Below are 9,737 nucleotides of genomic sequence, written 5' to 3'. Positions count from 1 at the left end.
GTAGGGGTTTGGGGTTGTTGTTGATGGGGACATAAGTCGTCCCCTTCCGGGTCCTGGGGAGTACAGGTGTTCGGGGTTGCCTACATGAAGCCCTTTAGCCAAAGGGCTTCCCTACAGAAGTCGGAGAAGACCTGGAATGCCTCTGGAGACGACACGAAGTGTTGTGCCGCTTCCGGCCATTTCCAGTCTCCGGCTGGTACTACCTCGCGGAGGGCTTCTCTTTGCGGGTCGAAATTAGGACAGTCGAGGAGGAAGTGATCGACCGTGTCCGATCCGTGACCACACGCGCACTCCTCACCGTCGGAAACTCCGTACGCGCGTAGGCACGTCTGGAAGTTTCCGTGGCCGGTGAGGACTTGCGTGGTGTAGTGGTTCGGAAGAATTCCACATGGATTGCCACACCTTGTACGCCTCGACCGCTAACCTATGTTTTGCATCGTCGGCCCCCGCCGGAACGACGATGCTACCTAGTCTGGCGTCTTTACCTTTGCGCGTCTCGTACAAGACTTTGGTTTGCCTGAGCTTAACGTCAATGGGTATAGCACCGGCCACCACGCACATGCTGTCCCACGATGCCCGGCGATATGCGCCGGTCATCGCGATGAGAGCACGACGCTGTACAGCTCTCAGTACCTTGAGCTCCCCCTCCGTGCACCGATCGGCCCACCCGGCGGCAGCGTACGTTGCCACCGGGATGAAAACCCCACGGTACACGGCGGAGAGCGCCCCGAAGCGGAGCCCTCATTCACGCCTTGCCATTCTACCCAGCTTCGCGAAGAGCGAGCCGACCTTGTCACTTATATAGTTGCAGTGGGTTCGAACACCCATGCCCCTATCAAAGTGGACGCCGAGGTACTTGACGAAGGGTTTGAATTTCAAGGACTTATTTCCGATCCGAATGGTCGGTGGCCTTTTGACTAAGTCTAACTTGGAAGCGCGGACTGCCGTTCGTTTTCGGTCTGGGCGCGATCCTCCCCGTCGGCCTATTCTATCTCTCTCGATATATCCGCTGCGCAGGACAATCGCCTCGGATTTATTTTCGGAGATCTCTAGCTTTGCTGATCTGCACCAACCTAGGATCAGGTCAACAACTCGTTGACCCTCGATCTCTAGGTCTCTACGGCAGATATGATGAGACACAAGTATGCAAGAGAAATTATGAATAAATGTCAAAGAATAGTTTTGTATGCCTGTTTGAATGTGTGCAGGACTGTCTCGACCGAAGCCATGCAGGTCCTCATGGGTACACTCCCCTGGGACCTGGAGTGTGGAAGGAGAGGCATGATATGGAAAGTGAAGCATGATGTGAATGTAGGAGAGAATGAGTTATTGAGTGATAATGAAATGGCTGGAATGGATGAGAGTGAGAAAGAAAAATTTATGAATGAAAGAATGAGAGAGGTGTGGCAGCGAAGATGGCATGCAAGTGAGAAAGGACGGGTAACGTATGAATATATAAAGAATGTGCATTTTGCATGGAAGAATGTTGAGTTTGAACCGAGTTTGTATGTATGTTTCATGATGACTGGGCATGGAAGTATGAATGACTTTTTATGGGAACGTGGATTGTGTGAAACTAGGATGTGTGGATGTAATGAAGGAAATGAGGACTGGAAGCACGTTTTGGTTAGGTGTAAATGGTACGACGACCTCCGAAGGTTGAATGAAAGCGGTGTGAAAGTGTGTGAGGATGGAAGTGTGGATGTGGCGAGTGTGTTGGGTGATAGGGCAACATATGAATGTTTTAGTGAGATGGCTAAGAATATGTTTGCGAGGAAAAGGATGAAGGTTGCCGAAACGGTGGACGGGTGAAGCCTGGCGTATCCGAGGCGCAGGGGGGTTCCCTGCAGGTTGAAAGGTCGGTAGGATACGACTTGTCGGGTCCTGCCGGCTGATTCCTGTAAGGACCTTTGGTGAGTAGCGACACCACGAACCCGAAGCGCTGGCCGACCAATGCCGGGAGTGTAGGCCTCCCAAATTGGTAGTAGCTTTGCTACGAAAGATCCAACCAGTGATCACGACTGGTACCGCGGGGACCGGGCGCCCCCGAGGCTTGCCTCGGCCCGGTCATGGGTAGGACCATCGCGGGGGCAGTGGTAAGGCTGAATGCTGAGAGGCTCCTTTCCGGGGGCTTCGGCGGATGAGCTGCGCATGGTACAGCTCGGGCACCGTCCTCCAGAGACGGTAGAGCGTGGAAAGTCGCTCGGCACCACCGGTTGTCTGCTCACAGGACCTACATCTTGGGAGTATACCGGTAGTCCCTCGAGGACCCGCTGATTGGGCGATATCCCAATCCCGCGCCCGGGGGCCGTGTGGATAAGCCTTTGGGCAGGAGCTGCACGTTAAATCACTAGAGACTTAATGTCCTAGACAACGGTGTTCCGGGGTAACCCGCGGAGAATGTCCTCGCGAGCCGCTCCCCAGCGAGTCGCGACGACGGCCGCCGCAAATCTCTCAAATGGAGAACCTGTAAGAGATCGAGCGTTACGCTGGTAACTCCGCCTCCACATGGCCCCCGCTGGAAACATTCTCCCGGCGACTCGACCCCCCTCGGGGCCGAGCCGCCGGGGGAATGGCTAAGTGAGTTACCCCCTTTGTGGGACGATCTTCCTCTCCGATGAACCGTAAATGGTGAGGAAGGGGTTTTTCCGAGCACGACGTTCGCAGTTTCCGGATGCGGACCTCTCCCTTCGCAGTGGTCTCAGCTGCATAACATCGACTGGCATAAGCAAGCGCTGCTTCGCCCGGCCAGAGCCGGCCTCGGCCCTGTTGCTCAATTACTGTAGACATTAGATGTCCCTATCTACTTCGCCAGTATAAGCTGCATTCGGCAGCTTCGGTATGGCCTGAACCGGAGTAAGCCTTATCGCTCGAAATAAAAGTAGACAATTAAATGTCCCTATCTACTGGCGGGAGTTGCTAATGTATCTCTCAGGCGGGTGCGACCAGTCGGCGACCGCCTGAGGTGCTATCTCTTTTCTGGGCCGATTACGAACGCCAAAAAGTGCAGGATTGTGTCGGCCGGATTAGCCCATTACCGCCCTCTGTACCTGCACAGGTACAACTACTTAATCGATAAATTATGTATTTTATCTGTGGTAAGTGTTGAAAGTAGTTAGAAATTACAAATCTAGATGACACTAGTTACCATATAATAAATAAAAATAGGCGGTGTCGCGAAAACAAATTTCACTTATTGTGTAATAAAATACGGAGTCCAGACACGACATACAAGGTAAGATTATTTTGTTGGTTTTTATCAAAAATAGTGAAATATTTCAACTTCTTTTTTTAGTTTTATGGAGTCTATTTATTTGTGTTGGTAATAATAACATAAGAATTAAAGGTGATTACAAAACTTGTAAAGTAGGGTTTGTTTCATTTGCTGTACACAGGCGGGTACAGCGGGCAGATTCGTACTAAAATTTCGTTTTGTTTACAGTATTACTTATAAGTTGAAATGGCCAATCGGAACGTATTTACCAGCTATAAGAGACTGGAGGAAGCCTTGGAATCAATTATGGCTGATGAAAGCAATGATGAAGAGTACGATATGGTATTAGTGCCACCAGATCCGGCTGTGGTGAGTGATGAGGAAGAAGGTAATGAAGATAATTTGGCGGCTTCAAGATTCCCTATGGACGTTCCAGGGACTATTGAGGTAGGTCGGCGTCATCCTGACTACGATGTTTCGGAATTGAGCGACAGTGATGATGAGCCGCTAAGACCTATTCCTGCAAAACGTGCCAAAAAATGTGATGTACATTTACCTGTATGGAGGAAAACTCAGCCAACCTATAGTTCATCTTATGAAATTACCGATATCATACAAAAGAGACAAAAATACGTTGTTGAAAGCTTAGCAGACTGCAATCCCGTAATGTTGTTTGAAAAAATATTTGATCAGGACGTAATGGATTTGATAACAACTAACAGTGTCTTGTACGCTAATCAAAATAATAGGCATGGTTTTGAACTTGATAGTGCATGTTTGAAAAAATTTTTGGTGTACTGATACTGACCGGTTACCATGAATTGCCATCTGAACGTGCTTACTGGAGTTTGGATGAAGACCTTGGTGTTCCATTGATTGCTAATTGTATGTCACGCAATAGGTTTTTGGAGATAAAAAGAAATCTTCATTTTGTGGATAACGGTCTAATAGATGGTTCGAAAGATAAAATGATCAAACTCAGATCATTATGCGATTTGATTCAGCGAAACTCTAGTCAGTGGGGTGTATTTCATGAAAGCTTGTCTGTGGACGAGTCCATGATCAAATATTTTGGGCGTCATCCATCAAAACAATTTATACAAGGAAAGCCTGTAAGATTTGGTTATCGCAATTGGGCTGCGACAGGTTCAGATGGTTATTGCTACGCGTTTGATGTTTATTGTGGAAAATCCACAGAACCTTCTAATGATACCCTTGGTGCGAGAGTCGTGAAATCTTTATTGGCTAAAATGCCTGTAGTTCCTAAAGAGCATATCGTATATTTCGATAATTTTTTTACCAATCATCAATTGTTGCTCAATTTGGGTAGACTAGGTTTTAGAAGTACTGGAACCGTTCGAGAGAATCGGACGAAGAAATGTCCCCTGATCACAGTAAAAAATATGAAGAAGAAGCCTAGGGCGGAATATGATTATAGTTTTGATACAAAGAATGAGATAACTATGGTACGTTGGAAAGACAATAATGTCGTTACAATGGGAACTAATTTTGATGACATAGAGCCTCTGGGCAAAGTCAAACGATGGTGTAACATCAGAAAGCAAAAGGTTGACGTAAATATACCTAAAATGTTTGTCAACTATAATAAAGGAATGGGTGGAGTTGACCAAATGGATCAGTCTATCAGCCTTTATCGGATTTCAATAAAAGGAAAAAAGTGGTGGTGGGTTATATTTACCTATTTGTTAGATATGGCGATATCAAATGCTTGGCGACTACATGTTTTGCTCAGTAAAACTAAACAAGAGATAACTTACATGGACCAGTTATCTTTCAGACGAATTATTGCACGGACTTATTTACGTCCAACGAAAACTAAGAGCCGTCCGTCATCCTCAGCGGCACTAGGGGGTCGGAACAATAATGGTCATAATCCTGAACGGATGGAAAACCCATTGCGATGTGTTATCTGTCACCAAAGAATTCGCTGGCGTTGCGAAATATGTTTGAAAACGCTATGTGTTGAACGACCTTGTTTCAAACAATTTCACTCCTAAAGCGCCCATTGTACACGGCTGAGTACACCCCTAAAACTTGATATGTAAATATATTTTTTTCATTTTATCTTCTTATATAGCATAGTTTATCCCTTATGGACTAATAAATAGAAAAACAATAGAAAAATATACTGCAGTTTCATTTTGGGCGTTAATGGGTTAGAAGCGCATGGCTAACAAGCAGCGACCTCCCCGTGGTTCCTGCTATGAGTACCCCGAAGGACGTAGCAAACAAAAAAAAAGGAATATTCCACCTTCTAGCTATTACTTCGGGGAAACCAATGCTGCCGCTGCGAAAGGACTGGGGCCTGACTGTGTGTCTACGCTTGAGGGTCGGCAACCTCACCTTCCAGAGCCAAAAGTGTTTGTAGGGCCTAGGCCAGGTGATATCGGGCCTGAGGGAGCCCATGGGCAGGGTGGAGCCCATAAAAGAAAAAAAAGGGAAGTAACACCCAAACAAAAGGGGAGTAGTGCCCCGACTGGGTAATAACACCCAGAAGAAAACAAAGGGTTCGAAAGGTCGGAAGAGCCCAAGGGAGCGAAAGACAAAAGATAAAAGGAGCGAAAGACAAAAGACAAAAGAGGAAGAGCAAAGTAACGGGAAGGGTCTGACAAGGAGCCCAAAACAACGAGAAAAAATCGCCAGCCGAAAGCCGTACATTCACATACGACCAATGCTATTCAGACGGACATGAGAACGGAAAACGAACGAGAAAGGACGAAGGCGGGAAGTTATTTTTCAAAAAACCATTAATGCCAGACACAAAATACAAAGCTAGGGCCTCGGACACAGGGACTCCCGTCGGAATTAACCGCTAGGATTAGGAGGGACATCGGTAACGACCTAGGCAATGCAACAGGAGTAGATTCGGATAAACAATTGGACGGGATCGGTCTTCGCGCCGTCCGCGTCCACCTCGTAAGGTGCGACGCTGCGAATATAGGGAATATTAGGAAAACCAACCCCCGCGTCCCCCCAGCCCCAACGAGAAACCGCGGCCCCGCGATCGCGAATGTAACCACGGGAGTTAGGATCCTACAGCTGAACATACGACGTTCAGCTGAACATACGACGTTCAGCTGTAGTAACGGGCGAAGTTAGGGAACTTATAGCGCAAAAGCGGCTGGACGTCCTGCTCCTGCAGGAACTACACGTCAGCAGACAAGGCGCAGAATAAAGGGTAAACGGATTAGGGACCGGAGTGAGGGTGGCGACGGTGAAAACCAACTCCCCATGGGCCGCTGTCGCCATCCCCAACCCTCACTTTGAGGTCACTTTTATCTCGCAGCTCAGTAATCCGCACTGCGCATGTGCGGAAGTGCTGGCCCCCGGCTTCTCCTTCTACGCGGTGTCTTATTATTTCCAACAACAAGATGAGATAGAGAAGCACCTCAAGCATTTGGAGACGGTACTCCTGGCATTGAGGGGGAAGAGAATAATAATTTCAGTCGACGCGAACGCGCAATCCTCGCTCTGGAGCCCGCACAGCACAGACGAGAGGGGAGCGCAGTTAGAAAGATTAGTCTCCGCGTTTAGATTAACTGTAGCTAGCGACGCTAGTCAACCACCCACCTTCTGGACGCCAAAAGGATCGTCATACATCGACGTTACCTTGGCATCCCCCTCCATGGCCCCATATATCAGAGAATGGAGAATAAGAAGCGAATGGGCGACTAGCGATCATAACGCCATCGACATCCGGCTGCGGGCACCTAGGGCCGGGACGGGAAATCAGGGAGCAGCGAACTCTCGGTTCGACACTCGTCGAGCGGATTGGGAGCGGTTCTCGGTGGCCCTGTCCGATCACTCACGGTCGAGGCTCGAAGTCCTGAGTTTGGGGTCGGTGGAAGATGTAGGTAGAATGGCAGAGACGCTCACAGCCGTCATCACTGACGCCTGCACCGCGTCAATGCCTAGAAAAAGGAAATTTAGGAAGTCCAACCCGTGGTGGACAAAAGAGCTAACTAAGCTCAAAAAGGCCGTGTACAGGCAGAGGCGTGCCTTCCAGAAGACGATAGACGAACCCTCCTGCCTCCAAAAACTGCAGGAGTACCGTACTTCGTTGCGGAACTACAGCAGGGAGGTGAAGAGGGCGAAACAGGAAAGCTGGCAAAATTTCGTGACGTAGAACGGGAACACGGAACCCTGGGGCATCGTATACAAGCTTCAGGCGAATAAACTCCGTGTAGAGAAAGTAATAAGCACACTCCGGCGCAACAATAAAAGTACCACCGGTGCTTTAGAAACCGCCAGCGAGCTTCTGGAAGCCCACGTCCCTGACAACCGACCTGAACTCGACTCGCCGACACAAAGGGTTCTCCGGGAAGAGGCGCGAATCGCCCCGAATACCGCCGACGCCCCGCCCTTCTCCTTATGGGAGGAGGCCGGAGCGATTCGTTCCTTCGGTAACAAAAAGGCGCCAGGACCGGACCTCATTGAGGTACAAGTCTTGAAGGTCACCGCGAAAACAATCCTCGGGGAACTCGCGCGATTATTCAATGGGTGCCTTCGATGGGGCGCCTTCCCCTCCGCCTGGAAGGTGGGCTTTCTGAGAATCCTCCTGAAAGGCGAAGGAAAGGACGAGAAGGACCCAAAGTCCTACCGACCGATATGCCTCCTCTCCGTGATCGGGAAAACATTTGAAAAGCTCCTTAAGAGCAGACTAGAGCAGACGGCGATGGCGACGGGACGCATCTCCAGCAGACAGTACGGGTTTACGCGCGGAAAGTCGACTGAAGATGCAATTGTCGAGTTGCGCCGCATGGTCGATGACACCGAACATCGGCATGTGATCGCACTACTCTTCGACATTTCCGGAGCCTTCGACAATGTCTGGTGGCCCCTAGTGTTAGGTAGTCTTAGGGATCGAGACTGTCCGCGCAACGTCTTCGAGGTAATCTCCAATTACTTCGAGGACCCTAAGGTCAGTCTCACGGTAGGAACAGAAAGGATCTCCAAGCGCGCGACAAGAGGATGCCCGCAAGTTTCCGTCCTCGGCCCCGCGTGCTGGAACCTTATGTTCGACGGTCTCCTGAGGTTACTCGAAACCTCAGTTGAGAATAGATTCGTAGCGTTCGCGTTGTCGCGAACTCTCGGTTCGACACTCGTCGGGCCGACTGGGAACGATTCTCCGAGATCCTGTCCGATCTTTCACGATCGAGGCTCGAAGCCCTGAGCCTGGAGTCAGCGGAGGAAACAATAGGAATGGCAGAAACGCTCACAGACATCATTACAGATGCCTGCACCGCGTCAATGCCGAGAAAGCGTAGATTCAGGAAGTCCAATCCGTGGTGGACGAAAGGGCTTACGGTCATGAAGAAGGCTGTCTACCGACAGAGACGTGCCTTCCAGAAGGAAAGAGATGAGTCCTCACGCCTCCAAAAACTGCTGGAGTACCGCACTTCGTTGCGGAACTACAGCAGAGAGGTGAAGAGGGCGAAACTCGAGAGTTGGCGAAACTTTGTATCGTCGTACGGGAACACGGATCCTTGGGGCTTCGTGTACAAGCTGCAAGCGAACAAGCTCCGTGTCGAGAGGGTGCTCAGCACCGTCCGGCGAGTCAACGACAATACCACGAGCGCGATAGAGACAGCCAACAAACTTCTGGAAGCACACGTCCCGGACGACCGGCCGGAAGACGACACGCCCGCGCAGCGAGAGATTAGGGAGAACGTGCGAATCGCGCCAAACACCGCGGACGCCTCTCCGTTTTCACCGGACGAGGTCGTGGATGCGATCCATACATTCGGAAATGACAAGGCACCAGGACCGGACCTCATCGAGGTCCGAGCGCTGAAGGCCGCCGCGAAAGTAATGTTAGGACAGCTAGTTCGTCTATTCAACGGGTGCCTTCGTTGGGGCGTCTTTCCCCCCACCAGGAAGGTGGGCTCCCTCAGAATGCTCCTGAAGGGAGAGGGCAAGGACGTGAAGGCCCCGAAGTCCTACCGACCGATCTGTCTCATCTCCGTTGTGACAACTGAGGGGAATAAAGACCCCTGGGGAGTAGTCTATAGACTACAAACCAGGAAAGTCCACGCCGCTAAAGCTTGCAACAACCTCACAGACAACAGCACACACACACACAATGACATGGCAAGACACTGCTGCACTGCTTCTGAGCAGCCTCGTACCTGATGATGAAACGAGCACTGAGTCGCAACAGCACAGGCGACTTCGGTCCACCGTTTTCGAATCGCCCAACACTACTGACACCACTCCATTCACCATTTCAGAGATCGACACGGCCATCCGGAAACTGAAAAGGGGGAAGGCCCCAGGCATTGACGCAATGGAACCGGAAGTAGTACAAAGGGCCTTGCCCATACTACACGCGAAAATCACACATATGTACAACACGTGTCTCTCATCGGCGACATTTCCGGTAAGGTGGAAGCGGAGGGACGTCAAAGTTCTTCTGAAGAACGAAGAAAAGGACCCCGCCAACCCCAAATCCTACAGGTCTGTATGCCTCCTCCCGGTCCTTAGCAAGGTTCTGGAGAGGCTA

At 50.2% G+C, this 9,737-nt stretch overlaps 1 long non-coding RNA gene across 1 annotated transcript in view; it reads right to left on the bottom strand.

Annotated features, from left to right (window-relative positions):
• Nucleotides 1-1,106: 1,106 nt before the first annotated feature.
• LOC143261206 (uncharacterized) overlaps nt 1,107-9,737 on the bottom strand; it is a 34,838-nt gene continuing 26,207 nt past the window's right edge. The window contains exon 3 of the long non-coding RNA XR_013035394.1: nt 1,107-3,734. This is a non-coding gene — a long non-coding RNA (uncharacterized LOC143261206). The remainder of the gene's footprint in view (nt 3,735-9,737) is intronic.

The sequence above is a fragment of the Megalopta genalis genome, unplaced genomic scaffold (assembly GCF_051020955.1).
Source record: "Megalopta genalis isolate 19385.01 unplaced genomic scaffold, iyMegGena1_principal scaffold0041, whole genome shotgun sequence".
Classification (NCBI taxonomy): Eukaryota; Metazoa; Arthropoda; class Insecta; order Hymenoptera; family Halictidae; genus Megalopta; species Megalopta genalis.
The sequence above is the reverse complement of the archived record's forward strand: the minus strand, read 5'-3'. Positions and strand labels throughout refer to the sequence as shown.